Source organism: Eupeodes corollae, chromosome 1, assembly GCF_945859685.1.
Source record: "Eupeodes corollae chromosome 1, idEupCoro1.1, whole genome shotgun sequence".
Taxonomy (NCBI): Eukaryota; Metazoa; Arthropoda; class Insecta; order Diptera; family Syrphidae; genus Eupeodes; species Eupeodes corollae.
In genome coordinates, this window is record NC_079147.1 from 7665378 (window position 1) to 7683716 (window position 18339).

Below are 18339 nucleotides of genomic sequence, written 5' to 3' on the forward strand. Positions count from 1 at the left end.
TAATCAAAAGATTGTTTTGCTTTTGGAATTGGAAACCACGAAAGCTTTCAATGATAGTGGAAAATTTCAAATAATAAAATGTTGTGCACAAATTTTTGTCAATCTTAAAATCTGTTTATAGTTTAAATTGAAACTTTTAAAGGCAACCTCTTTGGAAATAATGCGTTAAGCAAACCTGCTGCAGAAAACGAAGAACAAATGACAACATTTAGATGCAGGTTTTTTAATGTCATACTTGTTAAGCATTTCTTGTATCTCTATCTTCATTTATATATATTGACAAATCTAGCAATCATAGAGTCATTTCGTCGCATTCAGAAAGGGAATCAGGTCTTAAGGGCCTTGCACATGCATGAGAGAGCGAACAACGAATGAACGAATAGACAAATAAACGTGATTTTACACATTTAAAAAAGCCAATTTAAAACAAAAGCACATTTACATTAAAAGAAACCAATTGATACTTTTGATAGGATAATAAAATTTTCATTTTGTTCTCTAAAACAAGACAATTTTGTAAAAACAATTTGGTAGTAACGAATTGCAGTGTGGTTGCTACGAACTGCCAAAGTTTATTCGCGTTCCACATGCCATCCACACTGCAACGAGTAAATTGTTCGCTTTCAGCTTAACCTCAAAATTTTACTACTTGTGTTTTGTTTGTTGAAAAGAGTAATTATTATTTTTCAAACATAAATCTACAAATACTCCTATTAATATAGGCAGTTTAAATTTTTCCACTTCTGAGATTGATTTAGCGTTGTCCAAGCTTAAGGGTGATAAGCGACGTGATATTGACGGAATTTCACCAATCATTTTATGAATGTGTGCGAATGCATTGGCTGTTCCATTAAAAATTATTTTTAATCGTTCACTTGCAAATGGCGAGTTTCTAAATGCTTGGAAACGTTCAACAATCACACCTATTTACAAATCAGGTGGTAGGCAAGATGTTTCAAACTATCGTCCAATTTGTAAATTTGCTACTATTTCCAAATTTTTTGAAAAGTTGGTCTATGACAAATTTACTCCTTCTCTTAAGCAATGATTCCACCATAACAACATGGTTTTGTAGCTGGTAGATCCACTGCAACTAACCTCACTATTTTTAGTAATTTAGTCTTGAACGTACTTAAGAAAGGTTATTAGTATGATGTTGTCTACACTGACATTTCTAAAGCTTTTGACAGAGTCAATCATGATGCTTTACTTATGAAGATAAATAAAGAAGGTTTTCACTCAAACTTTTTAAAATGGCTAAATTCATACTTAAGAGATCGTATTCAGCACGTTCGTATAAATAACATTATTTCTGCACCGGTATATGTTACGCCGGGTGTTCCCCACGGAAGCCATCTTGGCCCTATTCTTTTTTTGTTGTTTATAAACGACATTCCTGATATGTTTTTAAAATCAAAGTGCTTGATTTACGGTATTTCGTTGAATCTGAACATGATTGTTTTCTTCTGCAACAAGATCTTGATGTTTTATCAGACTGGTGTTTAGCTAACTGTTTACATTTGAACATTTCCAAATGCCAAAGCATAACGTTTTCTCATGTAGCATATAGATTTTTTAGTTGCTAAAGGCAGTTCAATGTTATGTGTCATATTGCGAAACTCAAAGGAGTTTTCCGATCGACACACCTTAAAGTGTTTATATTTTGCGTTTGTAAGGTCTTATCTTGGATACTGCAATGTAATCCGGAATCCTTCATATTTTCTTTATTCATTTAGAATCAAAAAGATCCAAAAATGATTTACGAGAGTTGTAGTGAAAAGACTTCAATGGGACATAGATTTTCCTCGGTAAACTACTCGGTATTTTGCCTTTTAACATTCGTAGAAAGTATACAGAGGTTATGTTCATTCGTGACATAGTAGCAAATCATATTGATTGTTCACAAATTTTAGCTCTAATTAGAATTGATGTTCCTGCGAGATTGCTTCAAAACCAACCATTTTTTAATGTTCCATGTCATAGAACCGTGTATGCTTCCAATGAACCAATATCCAGGTGTTTAAGGGAAACAAGTACTTTTTGCAACATGATTGATTTCAATGTTAGTAGATATTGATTTAAATCAAATTTATTGTTAATTCTAAATAACTTTGTTGGTGGTAATGTTTAAAATTTTAAACACAGTTTTCCATTTATGTTGATTCCGCGGCTACGGGAGTGAGTATTGTGAGGGATACCCAGCTTTGCTACATGCTCTCGCGGCCCTAGCTATCTTATACCATGTATCCCTGCGTATGGTACAGTTCGTAAGATTGTTGCACCTGCGGTTGGATTTTGTTAAAGAAAATTTAGTCTTTTAAGCTCGAAGAAGAAAATTTACTCTTTATGCAAGTGATCCTTGCCGGGCCGACTGATCAGCCCGTTTATTTCCATCAATGCCACTATCACCTTTATAAGACTGAAACGAAGATTAATGTAAGGGCTGTATAGTTTATCCAGAATATTGGCCGAATTGATAGCCACCTGGTTAACAGTACAGATGGCCGTGTTCATGTTTTGATTTAAGTTTGAATTGAATCTTTTGCATGCTTTTTTGATTGCTAGTTATCTAGTTATTCCGTTTGAAATACCATTGCACAATTAGGTAACAAAAAAGACTTAGATATTTAAGGATTCAGAGAAGTTCCCAACTCCACACTACATCTTTGACCAGTCAGTAAAGATAGTGCTATCGAAATCTTTCGTAACTACGTTATCCTCGCAATTCTTTCTTGCAAGAGAGATTACTTTAAATTTTTTACTGAGGCATTAGTCGGTGTCCCTCGCAAAAAATATCCGCTGGAATGAGTTCGTTAGAGTTTAATGTGTAGGTCTACTGGTAGCAGGTGTAAAATAACATTTAAGGCATCTGTTAGGTAGGGACGAAGGGGCTCTGTTGTTCCGACACTAGCTATTCTTTCAATCTTCCTTAGTTTCTCGGTAGCATATTTTATGTTAAAGCAGGCCACCACACAATTGATCCATAAGACGAAATAAGTCTTACAACGGCTGTATACGTCCACAAAATCATCTTCGATTGAATTTTATCAACCAGCTTTCCCACAGTCTTAAAGGGCAATGCAAGCCTTCTTAGCCCGCTCTTTGATGTTTTACATTCATAAACAAGTTAGGAAAATTAAAATTGAAATTATCAAAAACATTCTGGTACCGATTTTTGGCCTGATGTAAAGTTGGGTTCAAAAAGAACATCATTTTTTGAAATGAGGAAATTTCAACACAACATAAAGAGAAATAATGTTGATTTCTTAATTAAATTTGTTTGTGCTCATGTAGCCATTAAGTTGTGAATATACGGTGGGGATGAAAGTTATGCGCTTAAAAAAAGCAAGAGTTTTATTTAAAAAATAAATCAGATTCATATTATTTTAGCCATAGCTATTCATATTGTCTTATTTTAATTCGTCTTATATTTCGTTTGTTTTTTTTTTATCCATTAAAATTTTTTGCAAACCATATTAATATACATAAATCAGCTCTTGATATTCGCATGACAATTTAAAATCACATAATGATCAAAAGTTGGCAAAACAAATGAATTTTAAACAATAAATAAATTTAATTAAATTAAATTAAGAAAACACTATTTTACCTCAAACTATTAAATAAATCAATCTCAATTTCTACTCATCTCTCCAAATCCTATTTAACATTTTCTTATTTTCACATTTAATTTAATTTACTATCTAATTAACACTGACCTTTGACATTAACTTAGAGAAATCCAGAACAAATAAATTATAGCATGCGTCGTTTGACGAGACATCTTAACAAAATGGTACAATAAATTCCACCTTTATCATTGTCCTTGACTTAACGAAGCGGTCTTGAAAAAAGACTGCACATTTTATTCTTCCTCCACATAAATATTAATAACTCATCTCACCAAAAATTCAAAATTTATAAATAAATACTACCGCAAATAAAATATAGAAATGTTTTCATAAATTGTATTGTTTTATAGATTTGATAAAACCTAAAACAAGATCCATAAAATTCATCATCACCATCCTGCTACGTAAGAGTCGAGGTAGGCTCCAAGTTCCTACTTGCATCACGCCAAAAAAAAAACATATCTCTCTCAAAAACTTGCGAGTTGACAATCAGCTGTTAATTGTTTTATACGATTTTAAAAGCTCCTCTGCTCCCAACCTACACCTACGTACCTACGTACTAAAAAATATTTTCTTTTTGGAAATTTATTTTTAAAAAACTGAGGAAAATAAAAAAACAAAAATAAAAATGTCACACACGAATTCTATGCGTGGTTGCGCTATTCTTGACTTCCATTTCATTTTTAATTAGATTTGAGTTTAGAGCAACCTTTGATGACAGATTCCACACAGTGGAAGCAGGTTTCAATTGGGTCCACAAAATGAATGAGTATCGTCTCTCAACGATGTTTATGCAACATTTTTATTAGACCTTGAACCGAATCGTTGGTAGGTGTTAGATTATGTGCTTTAGTTTAGTTTTCGAAAGTCTGGAAAGAAGAAACCTTTAGAATATCAAACGCGCTTATTGCGTTTTATGCTCACGCGATTCACATATGCTGCTACTTTTACAAAACATACCTTTACAATAATTACGAACTACGCTCCAACGATCAACAAATGTTTCAAATTAAACATTAAACAAGGAGGAAATACTTTGTACCTTTGCCAAGCAGAAGCGACAAAATCTGTTATAATTAAAAACAGATCTATTGACGGGAAGCTTTCGAGGCAAACGAGAATGCAAACGCAATCATTTCGAACTCGGAAACATTTCGGCGGCGGTGGCGTTCTTGTTAAGCAGAAATTGGTATTGGGATTTTCTAATTCCGTATTTTTAATTTCGTTCCAAATATCGCACGCTTCGGATGAAGTTGCCGCAAATCCTACTTAATTTATGTTTATTCTGTTTTGGTTCCATCACAACCATTTCTAACCTCAGTCGTCTACGTCTCGAATGTACGTATACGTTCTTAACGAATAGTGCGTCAGAAGTTAAAAGTAATTTTAGAATTTTTTAGTTTTTAAGTAGATATAGGCGATGTTCCAACAGAAAGAAAAATAACAAAATGACACTTGATTGATGTGTCAGACAGATGGAGACCTAGAGAATAGGAAATTCTTAGTAAATATAAAAAAAAACATGACAAACTGGAGCAAAGTAGACAAATATTCTAGTGGAATCGTAAAAGTAGAAAACAAAACGCCCACCATCGATGTTAACCACGGAAAGATATATTTTCTCAAATTCATTAGCACTTTATCACTTTATGCAAAATGAAACTCACTTTTTATTCTTCAATAAATTAAAACAACAACAAAAAAAATAGAAAATATTCGATTTTTATTTTTATTTTTTCACCTTTTATTAACACTATAGGGAATCCGCTTAAAAGTTTTTATTTTTGTAGCCATGAGACAAGTTTGAAACAAAAAAAAAATATGACGAGTTTTCGCGAAATTATTTCAGTTTAGTTAAAAAAAAAAGCAAGATCGTGCTTGTTTTTGCAATTCTCATAAATTAAGCTAATTTTAAGTTTAAAGCCTTTCAAACTTTTAGTGATAATTGAATAGATTTACAACAACAACAGTCTTTAAAAGTACAGTAAATTATTGGTTTATAGATTCAACAACTTACTAAACGCACTTAAGAAAATCTTGTGTAACATTGCAAGTTACTATATTTTTTTACCTGATAACAATTGATTTACAACTTTTTTATTTATTTGACATTAGGAAAAAAGGCATTTTAGGTGTTTGATTTGGTGCAACGGCCTATTTTACTATATGAAACTTTGATAAAATGTGTTCCTGCAGACCATTGAACTTAGGAGGAGATTGTGCAGTATTTATCAACAAAAACACGAGCGTTCTAGAGTTTTTTACTAGAGTGATGATGATGATAATCAATAAGAAACAAAATTCGAAAACTTTTAGAAAACAAGATTATTAAACAGCAGTGATCATTTATTTATCAATACTCTTACTTTCGAGGTTTACTCCTACTTTGGAAGTCTTGATTGCCTCGATCGATAGTTAATTATTGGAACTAAAAGCTTTTGGCATGAAAATTATGTAACTAACAAAATAATGAACAAATTTGAAGACAGTACAAGTACTATAGAAATCTTCTCACTTCCGAAAAACGAAGAAACAAGGAAGAACAGTGCAAATAACACAAATTTGAAAATGTGTTAATGTGTAAATGAAGTAATTTATAATGCTAAAAACAACAAATCAGCTGCATTCTTCTTAAAAGGTGTGCAAAAGATCAAACAAAAAATAAAATTGAATTCGTATATGATCATCTTTCATATGTAGGAACGAAACTAGCTTTCCAGATCAACAATACCAACACTGCACCAATAATTCAAAATAAGGAAGATCCTTGTTTAAAATGTCAAGATCTATTTAAAAATCATAAACAACCTGAAATCATCAAAAACTATCGACAGTTCAGGTCTCTCACATGTTAAAAACCTTATTTGTGTATAAACGGGTTTTCAATAAGGGCGGGTGTTGAAATAGAATAAAACAAGCTGTGTGTGAGGTTTTAACAAATTTACATTAAAATGTACAAACATTAAATGTAGAATATGGCCTGTGTTATGTTCACCTTTAGAGCATCTCGGTCGATTGTGGTTTATTTGCATAGACCTGCCACTTCAAGAAACCCCACAGGAAAAGGTCTAGCAGGGTCAAATCGCATGACCTTGGTGGCCAATTCACATTACCCCTGCGAGAGATAACCTTACCCTCAGATCGTTCATGTAAAATGTCAATCGTGGCGTTTGCAGTGTGGCACGTAGGGCACACCGCGCCGTCCTGCTAGGTCCATATGGTTCAATTTTTGCCATATCCATAGGATGATTTTTTGGGCAAAATTGAGGACCGCTTCTAACCGATTCGAAGACCAGTCAGCGACAAACGGCATTATCTATGGTCATGAACTTTGAGCTCCTGGATCAGTAGGATCTTGTAGGGGTGTAGGCCCAAGTCCCGACACAAAATTCGAAGTCTACAAAAGGTCGAGTTCTTTTCACGCCGAGGAAAAAATTGCCTCGGGTTCTGCTGTACACTTTTTTGCACCACGACAATGTTCTGGTTGATTGTTTACTGAACTGTAAAGGACCACCACGTCTACTGTAAAATGAGTTCAATGCCCGCAACGTTTGCAGTTACGAACACTCATTTTGATAATTAAGTTTTTTCATTTGAACTCTTCAATCGTGTAACTTGCCATGATGATATGGCATAAACAACGGAATAATAACCAAAAGATTTGACAGATATTCCCTTTACCCTTTAATGCATTTGACACTGTAGGAGCTAGAAGCACATCGTTCAACTTATTTAGATCGTATCTTAGTCAAATAAAACAAATAACTGAAATAGATGGAATACATAATACGCATTGTGATATAAAATTTGAAACACCACAAGGCAGTGTACTTGGGCCAACATGCCTATACGTCAACGAGCGAACTTAAACTGAAAGGAAAAGTCTTCATGTTCGCGGATGTATGCCTTGTGTATGTGTGGAAAAATTCCGAATAAAGGAACGATAACGAACATGATAAAAAATAAATAAGCATACTTTTGACATGTAAAAACGAAACTATAGAAAGAGTAAACGAATTTAAATACTTGGGCTTATGGATGGACTCATCTTTAGGTGTTGATGTACACGTTAACAAAACAACTAAAGAGCTCTCATTAAGCGTTGGTGTATTTAAAAGAATTGCCTATTATATCCCCAACAATATGAAAAGACAGCTTTATTTCAGTTTGTTTTATAATCCATAAAAGGGTTTTGTATACCTTTAATATGCCAAAGACACAATGTGAGCATTAGGAAGAGAAGGAAGGGTAGGATAGGAGGTGTTGGTGTATATTTATGTTGTATTCCTGAACATTGCAATGATAGGGAAATATAGAGCGTGGTAAGGCATTCCACATTCGCGTAGTACGGGTAAAAAATGAATCTCTGTACTTCATAAAACGGCCCAACGGCTCAAGGGTAAACGGATTGGCATTCCTAGAACAGGGGATATTACGGTTAAATTGTTTAAGGGCTGGCTTTTTCACTGGAGCATAGTGCATTTTACGTTAAAGAAGGGTAAGACAAGAAACTTTACGACGATGTTCGAGTGAGGTCAAAGCTCTTCTTTGAATAATGTCCAAGAGGTTTAAATAAATTACTGGAGCACCAGCCCAGAGATGAGAGTTATATTTAAGTTTCGGACGTATATAGTTTTTGTAGATTGTAGCCAAATCAGACGGAGGGAAAAGTGTATTGCATCTTCTCAAAAAACATAGACATCTTGTTACAATTTTGGCGACAAAAATAAGTTGTATTAAACGGATCGAAAGAAAATTTCTAATCCAACGAAAAAGAGATTCGTCAATATCAAAACCATTTTGGATAAGAGTGCAAGATGCCAGACTTTATCCAATACCTTTGAAGTATCAAGTGTAATAATCTTACTTTCTCTAAAACGATGTAAAAATTTATTTCACTGTTCGGTGAGATGAACTATGAGATCACCAGTGGACCTTTTGCTACGAAAGCCGTATTGCCGGTCATTAAGAAGCTTCCGTTCCTCTAGATATTTCTTAAGCTGATAATTAACCAGCGTTTCCATGACCTTAGGAAGAAGGGACGTTAATGATATCGGTCGATAATTTGTGGGGGAAGAAGATTCGCCTTTTTTGGGATCGGCTGATTAAAAACAGTTTTCCAACTGCTCGGAACAAGCCCAGAAGAATAGGATAAATGAAAAAGCTTACGCAGTGGTTCTGCTAGCGTGGAAAAATACCTCTTTAGAATAGTAGCGGGGATATCATCCGGACTAGTGGACTTATGAATGTTGAGATCTTTAAGAACTCTCGCCACAATACGAAGAGGAAGAATTCCTTTTTCTTCTTACAAATTACCAAAAATTCTTACAGCTTTTGAGACATTGCAGTATTTTTTGGAATTATTTTTGATCATGCAAAAATTTGGTATTTCGAATATGGGTGTTACAGGCCTCCCTGGCTTGTTTAAACCTTTTCCGGTTTTCCTCAGTTGGGTTGGCTCTAAAACCCTATTCGGGATAAAATAAATTAAATTGGGTGGCGCAACAGTCCGTTGAGAACTAGGGCCTAAAACTCTTAACCATTCCTGTGTACTATTAATGTTGTCAGGAATGGAGGAGACCTACAGTTTATATACCGAATCCTAACGCCTAATTTGAGAAAGCACTTTTTCATGACAAGAGTTACTCTTGGAGAATTTGTCAATACCTCGCAAGGGGCAGTATCCGTGAAAAGACTTAAGATGGCACAGGCAGGGATCGAACTCAAGACCACGGGTACTAATCCTTATTCGGGATAGAAAAAAAGATAAATCATGCTAGTAATTATATCTGCACTGGAGTCTACGTCACTGGCAGTTATAGATCCCGAAGTCCCTAAAAAATGTATTTGGCTATGACTGATTCACACCAACTAGAGAAATGCACATAGAACTTAATCTTTCTCTCGTAAACGATCTTATTGAGCTTTATCTAGCATGCAACTATCATAAGATAAGGTGTTTGATAACTTATTCGACCATATAACTAAGCAATAGAGCACAATATTATAACTTCAACACTCGGAACCTGAACAAAATTCATTAACCTTAACCAAAAACTTCTAAATTTGGAACCAACTTCTTTTTTTACAAATCTGCCCAGATATACAACAATTATCGCAAACTTATTTCAAAGATGAAAGTTGATGCATTTTAAATGTACCTTAAATGTTAAGTCCTATGTCAAGTAATTTCAAATCAGTTTTCCAATTTACAATTTTGCTTTGATAGCAATTTTTTCCAGAATTGAGCAATACCCTTTGGATATACCTAATGGGCAATTTATTGATCTTGTATAATATCAATACACAATAAACCGATGAACAAATGAAATACAAGTAAAAGAAGTGCCTTTAGTGCTTATTAGTTCCTTTTTCTTACAACATTATTTTCTTGGCGTTAGCCAAAAAGGACTTTAGTCAGAAAATGGTGACACAGGCTCAATGAACTTAAGACTTTAAGATCAAAAGAAGTACGATTTTAAGCAATTCTTCTAGACTCAAGTTTAGATTAATTTTATCGATATAGATGCCAGGTAGATTTCTCTCATATTTGGCTGCATACGTCTTGTATTTCAATAAATTATTTTATTCTTGTTAAAGTATATTTTACTTTTCTAGAATTATACAAATTTTGAATATATGAAACTTAATAAAAATACATATAAACTGGCCAAGTAAAATATCACATAATTATTGACAATCATTGCAAAAATATAATAAAAAACAAACATTACGGATTAAAAGTTTGACTTAAGACAATATTTGGCAAGACACAAAAGGTACAATAAATAAATCAGTACATTATTTAGTTACATAATAGTGCGAAGCATGTTGATTTCTTTTATTTTAAAAGAATCTTTTAAGTCAATAGCGACCAGTGATTTTTCAACTAATCTTTGATGTTCAAAGAGAAATACATTTGTTCTAGAATCGAGTTTTGCGGAACACCTTATCTTAGTAACCTTGATACTCATACTGACAACATTGTAATTTATTGTAAAAAAAAACCGTTGAGAAATATTAGAAAATTCACTTCATTCTTTTCAACGACTTTCCAAATGCCTTCTGTCACATAAAATAATTGTGATTGATTCAAAATTGAAGAAATTTTAACTGCAGTGCAATTGGACTTCAAAGAACTTAAAGTAATTATTCCCTTCTAGAACTTGTAAAAGTTTTTGTATTTTTGTATTTTATTTATGCTTTTCATTTCGCAAGTCAAACTTTTTAAAGTCTCCAGGAACATGAACAGAAATTTACACAAATAGAATTCTATAGAAAAATCAATTTTAAATCATATATCCATTCATTTTGCTATCTGAAATTCATTTGAGGAATTGCTGGGGTTTTTTCTTAAAAATGTTGTTCTTTAAAAACAAAAGGCTAATTTTAAGCTGGGCGTTTTGATAATACTTCAACTTGAAATTTAAACATTATTTCAAATTAAGGGCAGGATTTTTAAAGTTGTCCAGCTATTTCTATGACACAAATAAAGATATTAAAAAACGATAACAGTATGTTAAATATTAAAATTTAAAACACAAATAAAAAAATCAAACATTGTAATTATTGGGAGTGATTTGCACTTTTGCAATAGCAATTGCAAAATATTTAAAAATTATACATACATTTCTATTCAGAAAACAAAAATCAATTTCATCAAATCATTTTAAGCCCAAACCATCAACATTTTATGTATTGTATTTACATGCATAGATAAATTAAAATGATATTTTTTCAGTAATTACTTCAAATAAATATGAAAAATTGTAATAACTAAAGCATCATTTCATTCTAACATTTCAATTCAAAGCCCATTCACTCTAATTCACAAAAAAAAACTACTTTTGCTTTGAAACTAATGCATTACATTTTCCTTAAAAAATATATATGTATTTGTTTTTTGCATTTTTCAGTGTCTAAACTGACTGAAAGTCGTCAGCAAAGACTTCGACACTGATGGGTTAAACATGATATAGAGCATCATGCTAAATAAAGTAATAAGCATCAAACTCTAAAATCAGTTCAGAAAAATAAAGAAAGAAATAAAAATAACAAAAAAAAAACATTACTTCAAATCGCGCAGAATCCCCACATTTGGAAATCAATATCCTTTTAAAAAAGGTATGGATACAATATATTTTTATCTGTGTTTTGATGTTCCATAAAAAAAAATAAGAAAACAAAAACAACTTAAATTTCTCTATTCAATTTGAATGATATGTGTTCTCCTGCTACCCCCCAATTCCAACCCCAACCCCTACCCCAGCAAAATTTTGTTTCAGTTAACCCTTTTTATAGCTTTTACAATTACTTGTACATACCTACATTTGCCCACATTCACATTATATTGGCATTCTTTTGTGTCTCTGTTTTCGAAAATTGTTTTTTAAATGGAATGTTTGAAATTGAAAATTAATTTCTTTTGTCGATGTTTTTATTTGTACTTATTTTTTCTTTTTTTTATTTGCAAGTTTTATAGATTTTTCCTAAAAATGTTTGTGTTAATCAAAAAAGCTATGTATGGCTAACCGGGGTGGCTAGCTGTATGTGCAAACAAAAATTTAACAAAAGCAATTAGTCGTCCATTCTCGAGGACACAGCCCACCCGAGGAATACCTCTAGTTGTGTATGTTTCGAAAACAAGCTGAGGAGCAGAGGTGCAAACAAATAAATCCACGTGCTCTTGACAACTACAAAGTGGAACTGGATTAAATAGGCTATCTTCACTTTAAAGCCACTACTGACATCTCCTCACCACCCCATACCCAGAGATACCTACCTCCCATCGGCCAATCAGTGCCGTACTCGATATGAATATCAAAGGTCTGGGGCGCCCACTCACTGCTTCCATAGTTAATAAAATCTAAAATTCTAGGAAATTTGGCTTTAAGGAGAAAAAAAAATTATTTTCGAGGAATTCTCAAACATCTTGAATTCATATTTCTACAAAAAGATTGTTTACCTACGAAATGTAACTTCAAAAACGACGTTTTTTCTTGGCAAAGATATGTTTTTTTTTAGCACGAAACATTAGAAAGTGAGGAGGCTGTGTGTGATAAGCCCAACGTTGAAGGTTTCGGTAACTGATACAAATATGAAAAAAGAGCATTCAGAAATGTACAAAATTCAAGAGTGCCATTTCGTAAGAAATTTACTCAAGATTGTTTTTACAACAACGAATGTGCTTAAAACAATTAACTCACAAATTTAACTCTATAATATTTGACTCATTGTCATTCTACACATTCTTGATATCACTGAGCAGACAAAGTATAAGCTCTACAATTGGAGTAATAACGAGACACTGCCTTATAAAAAGACATGCTAGGGGTCAACACAAATGACTTCTGTAGAAGCTGCACGGACGAGGAGAAGAAGGTCCAACACCTTCTATGTACATGTCCAGCACTCTCCATTAGAAGGAATTACTTTCTATGTAATCCCTTCTTCGATAACACCAGTGAACTGGCAACGATTGCCACAAAACGTCTCTCTAACTTTATTAAAAGTACAAAATGGTTTGTTTAAATTCATTACTCTCCCATGAGTAACCTCATTAGTGGTATCACAATGGATCCTTGAGGTCTACGTGCGTCAATGACATCTGGACAGCCACTCCAACCTAACCTAACCATTCTACACATTTAAGAACTTCAAAAATGTTTTTTCTTAACAGTCTTATAAAACATATAACTAACATCTTGTGCTAACTAATTTATAACGTCGGTCGTACGTTGCTTGATTATCTGTTACAAAAGCATGAAATCTAAGTTTTTCGATGTTCATCAAATTGGAATTACAAGATATTACATTGAAATTTTGACAATTGTCAAAGTAAATATTTTCTGATATTGAAATGTTTGTTTTCCAAAACAACTCACAATTTAAGATAGTTAATCGATAGAGGAAAGAATTTATTTATTTAGTTTAAAAAAAACATTGTTTTTAAGCATCAGGTACAATTTCTCTGTGCGGGATCATACCAGTTTATTAGAACGCTCAATTAACTTTTAATCAAGTTTATTTTAGTCCCGACTGAGTCCTTCCTTCTGAAATAATCTGAGGTAGGTTAGGTTAGGCTAAAGTGTTTGTCTGTTTTGCCAGTTTAATGGCCCATAGCGATACCACATGAGTCTTGAGGCTTTCTACTTAGCTCAATGAAACCAGTTTGAGTCCCTTACGAAACGTTAGAGACTCATTATGTGAATATGATTGAGATCGTTTAGATCTTTATAGAAGAATCCTCTAAGGTAATTTGTTCCTTTTTGAGCTAGAGCAGGGCACGTACACAGGGGTTGAAGAACTATTTAGTCCTCTTGCTCATCCATACAGCTAGGTGCTGTTAAAGTCATTTGAAAATACGCCATCCCCGTGGCGTGCTTTCCTATTACACAGTAACCGATTATCGAGCTTATTATGCTATCTGCTTAGAAATAGCAAGTACCTTGATCGTTTAAATTTAGTGTGGGCCAAATGTGTTTTTTTGTCACCCGAAAATTGGTGATGTTATTTTGAACTTCATTATAGCGTCTTGAATTAGCAATAGTTTAAATGTAGCAATTGGTTTGCCAGTGTTGGTCAAATGTAGTAGAATGGGTTCTACTGTATCACTTTGGGCGAGTTCATTTGCCTTACAATTTCCTAGAATTTTTCTATGGCCGGCACCAAGATAGCGGCCTGACTATCTGAAAAAATACAGATATCAGATATTGAAAGAACTTTTTCTTTAAGCCAAGACAAGACTTCTTTTATTGCCTAAAGTTCCTGGGAAGGCAGAATTAGAGACTTAACTTCAGTCAATCAGAGTACACACTTCCACTAAGCCCTTGATCTATTGTTGATCGATCTTTGTAAAAGTGGGTTAAATCATCTTACTGGAATGCCCTTTCCTCATATAGAATATCTGGAAGGTATGGAAATTTTAAGTTTCTGTCGAATTGCAGTTGGGGGATGGTGAAATTTTTGGAATTCGAAATACTTAAGAATTATGGAGTGGCCAATTTTGTTGTTAATCCACTGTGATGAAGCTTTAAGGCAAATAGTACAGCATGCAGCTATTTGTTTGCTAAATACTTTAAAAGATTTTAGGTAGAGTAGGGTGTCCTGTTCCGCGATCCGCTTATACGTAGGTAAGCTAAACGTTGGACTTTGTTAAGTTCATAGCACTTTATAGCTTCTTCTAAAGCAGTTCGTCATACTACCAAACCGTACATTTAAATGGGACCGTTTTCCAATATGCCTAATTTATTACTGTTAAGTTTTATGAGCTTAAGAAAAGACAACTGCAGTGTGTGATAGTAAAAAAAAGACAACTTTATTTAGAAATATGTAGAAATTCATTATTTTAAGAAAGTACAATTTCCAGTGGGAGCCGAAATTGACAGAAGCAATAAACAAATTCATTTTTCTAAGAATTACCAATAGCTTTTTTGTAGGAAAAGAGAGCTACGGTAAAAACCAGCTATCTAGCCTCGTTTGTCTGAGAACTTTAATTGAATTCCTTTAATATAGGGAGAGTTAACATACGGAATTTTCTATTTCTTCGAAAAAGGGCTTACTAAGTTCAGTGTAGGTTAACACCCAGTCAAAACCGATCAGCCCAAAGTAGCAGTTTGTCTGAAGCATTTTGTAAGAATTCTTTTAAGGTGTTTTGACCGCTATAGCAACTTTATCGACACAAGCAATCACTCTGAAACCCTCCGCATCCAAAACAGTTATGATCTCATTTACCACCAGGTTTCAGAGGAGTTGGGATAGAACACCACCTTGCGGTGTCCCTCTACTAACAAACTAACTAACAAACGGAAGAGTTGCACAGTTTTAAGTTAATTATTCTGCTAGTCATTATTAAATACAGTAACTCCCCAAGCAAACTCTCTACGTTCAAAGATGTTAATGAAGATGTGATTGCTGATGTGTCCACTTTGTTAAAAGCGCCTTCAATGTCAAGGAAATCAACCATTATGAACTCTTTATCATGGAAGGAGTATTCGATTGTGCGTACTAATTTGCGTAACGCCGTTTCCAATATACCTTTGTAGTAGACATGTTGAGACGTTGGGACATAGACAGAAGTCTTGAATCAATGATTGCCCTTAAATGGGTGTAAATCAATCTTTGTAAGGTATTAAGGAAGAATGATGATTTATAGGTCGTAGAACTGATCCGAGGTAACTTTATCCAAATGAAGTTCGATACATTTTTACTGTTGTGTTGTTTGCATCGTGTTAAAAAATTCAAACAATTTTTAATGAAAAGGAATAATTTAAACTTGAATTCTGATGATCATTTTAATAATAAAGACTAATATCTTTACTCAAAGCCAACTCAAGACTTTTAACTCTAGAATGTATCTAATTTTTTTTTAACTTATGTGAAAGGTTCCTTACTAAACTTAAGATCTTATGAAAAAACTTGTGTCAGAAATAAACTATTTTTGTTTTTTTTTTGATCGGCACCTCCTCTTCAGTTGATGTTAGCATAACTGGATTTAAGATGTGGGCATAATCCACATCGCACAAATTATCCTTGATCCAAAATATTGGACCAGATGCTGAAAAGTACCCAATGATCATATTCTCACGACCGTACTTCACTCTCTTTCTTTGTTTTTTTGAGTTAAACTTCTTTCTCACATACATTTTTCCATCGTAAGTAAATAAATTGATCTTCTTTTCATCCGACCATCCAACGTTATTCCAATAAGAACGGTTTAAGTGTTTGTTTGCAAAGGGAAGTCTTTGTATAATGGGTTTCCTGGTTAAAATATTACACTCTACGTGCACTTCTACAAGGAAGACTTGCTTCTATAAGTTGGTTTCTTATTGTTCTAGATATCACTTGTCCGTTTTTGAGTTACCTTAAAGAAAGAAATGTTCTTACATATTCTTAGCAATAGTGTATCAAAACGCGAAGAAGTTTATCTTTTTTTCCTCTCGTTCCTCGTTTAGGCGTGAATGTAAGGTCTCAAATACTTTTTTCTTCAAACAGTTTAAGGTTTTTGCAGTTTGAACTATCACTTTTCCAGTTTGTCCTAGTTTTTTCATCACATTTGCGTTTAAAACGAGTACAATGTAATTCACGATCTATTGTTATTAAAATTATAGACGGCTTTTAAAAAATTTAGTAAGAATCGAAAATAAAATATCTGACAGACGAATAAACAAACTAAAAAAACATATTTGCATAAATTAAAAACGGACCTTTAAGTAAGGATAACAGTTAAAATAGCAAGAAAAAAATAAATTGAGGCAAAATTATCATTATCTTCAAACTTTTTACCATTAAGTGAAAACAAAAAGTTATTTATACAAAACTATTTAGCCATTTGAGAGCATTATTAGGTACGATTAAAACATAGAAAGACTAAGGACCAAAAACTTAATTGCTAAAAAAAAATCTGTAGCGGAAATGATGAAGACACATGTTTCTATAATTTTTTCCATCGCTGTAAGTGCTTTATTTTAGGGAATAGTCAGTAATTCATACAAATACGCATGGGAACTGTCGCGTAGGTTGGAGTAAGTTTTTCATAAAAAGTTGTAAGGTGTCTGGAAACTTGGCTTGCTATTACCGTGCCTTATGATAAATATATGTACATAAGAGTGTTAAGAGAAGCTTTTCTTAAGTAACTGGTTTTATGAATAATTTTGAATGTCCTTTATCTTTGTAGGGAATAGAAACTTGTAGTGCATATAATTTCTACTTCTTGCAGGTTTATGAATCTCCAACGTCTTTTTGTATTTTCATTCAATCCCGAATGGTATCAAATTATCGACTCCTTTTTTCAGTATATTTGAATACCAAATCCGATCCTGTAATATGGGGAACTTGAAATAAATCATTCCTTTCCGATTTCGTTTTAAAAACAAACATACATAAAAGTCTGTTCAATACAATAAAATACAGATACAGCGACGGAAATAATATATCAATTATTTGGCTTACCTAAATAATTCAACAAACTACAATTTTAGTTTTTTTTTTCTTTCCTATAAAAATAAACTTTTTACCTACCCAATAAATTATTATTGAAAAATATTCCACACTCAGGACGCTGCGCTGCTATAAATATCATTGATCATCTAATAGCATTGTAAAAATTATAATTGAGTTTATAATTAACTAAATTGAATTGGTTTTTCGTGGTCGGTTGTGTTTTTGCTTTTCTCCTTTTACACTGAGTGGCGCGCCCCCCACGCATGTTTTTTTATGAACCTAAAATATTTTCATTAACATTAAGAATCAAAAAAGATAAATAAACTTTATTGTGTATATTTTTGTGTATATGAATCTATAGTTAAGCTTTAGGCACGATTTTTCTTCTTGGGATCGAAGAGAATAATTACTTTGTTTTGTAAACTCATTTAGTTTAAAAATGTCGGATATTCCGCCACTTTGCATTGTGACGCGTTTGTGTGTCTTCTGGCTGTTTCGTCGCGTCGTCACGTCGTCGTCGTCCGCCGTTCATTTGTTAGTCGGTGGCGTTGGAAATTTATTTTATTTGTTGACATTATTCATCATCAAAATGCTCTTATAGTTCCTATTGAAGCCTATAGAGCAGTATACATTTACGATCTTAATAGGACAAGTTTATTGTATAGAAGTTTATGATATGACATAGATTTTCAGCGTATAGCAAAGAGGACGAATAAAATTTGATTTTTATAAAAATTAAATTGTCAACGAAAGTTGATTTTTCAAA

The 18339-nt window shown here is 33.0% G+C and overlaps 1 protein-coding gene across 6 annotated transcripts in view; it reads left to right on the forward strand.

Annotated features, from left to right (window-relative positions):
* The window catches only part of LOC129938832 (uncharacterized), a 124220-nt gene that overhangs the window by 73810 nt on the left and 32071 nt on the right, over window positions 1–18339 (forward strand). For 2 of the 6 annotated variants that reach the window (XM_056046625.1, XM_056046626.1), the window contains one exon: window positions 11549–11756. The exons of the other annotated variants lie outside the window; for them this stretch is intronic. The gene's annotated coding sequence lies outside the window, so the exon portion shown is untranslated. The remainder of the gene's footprint in view (window positions 1–11548; window positions 11757–18339) is intronic. 6 annotated transcript variants of the gene reach the window in all.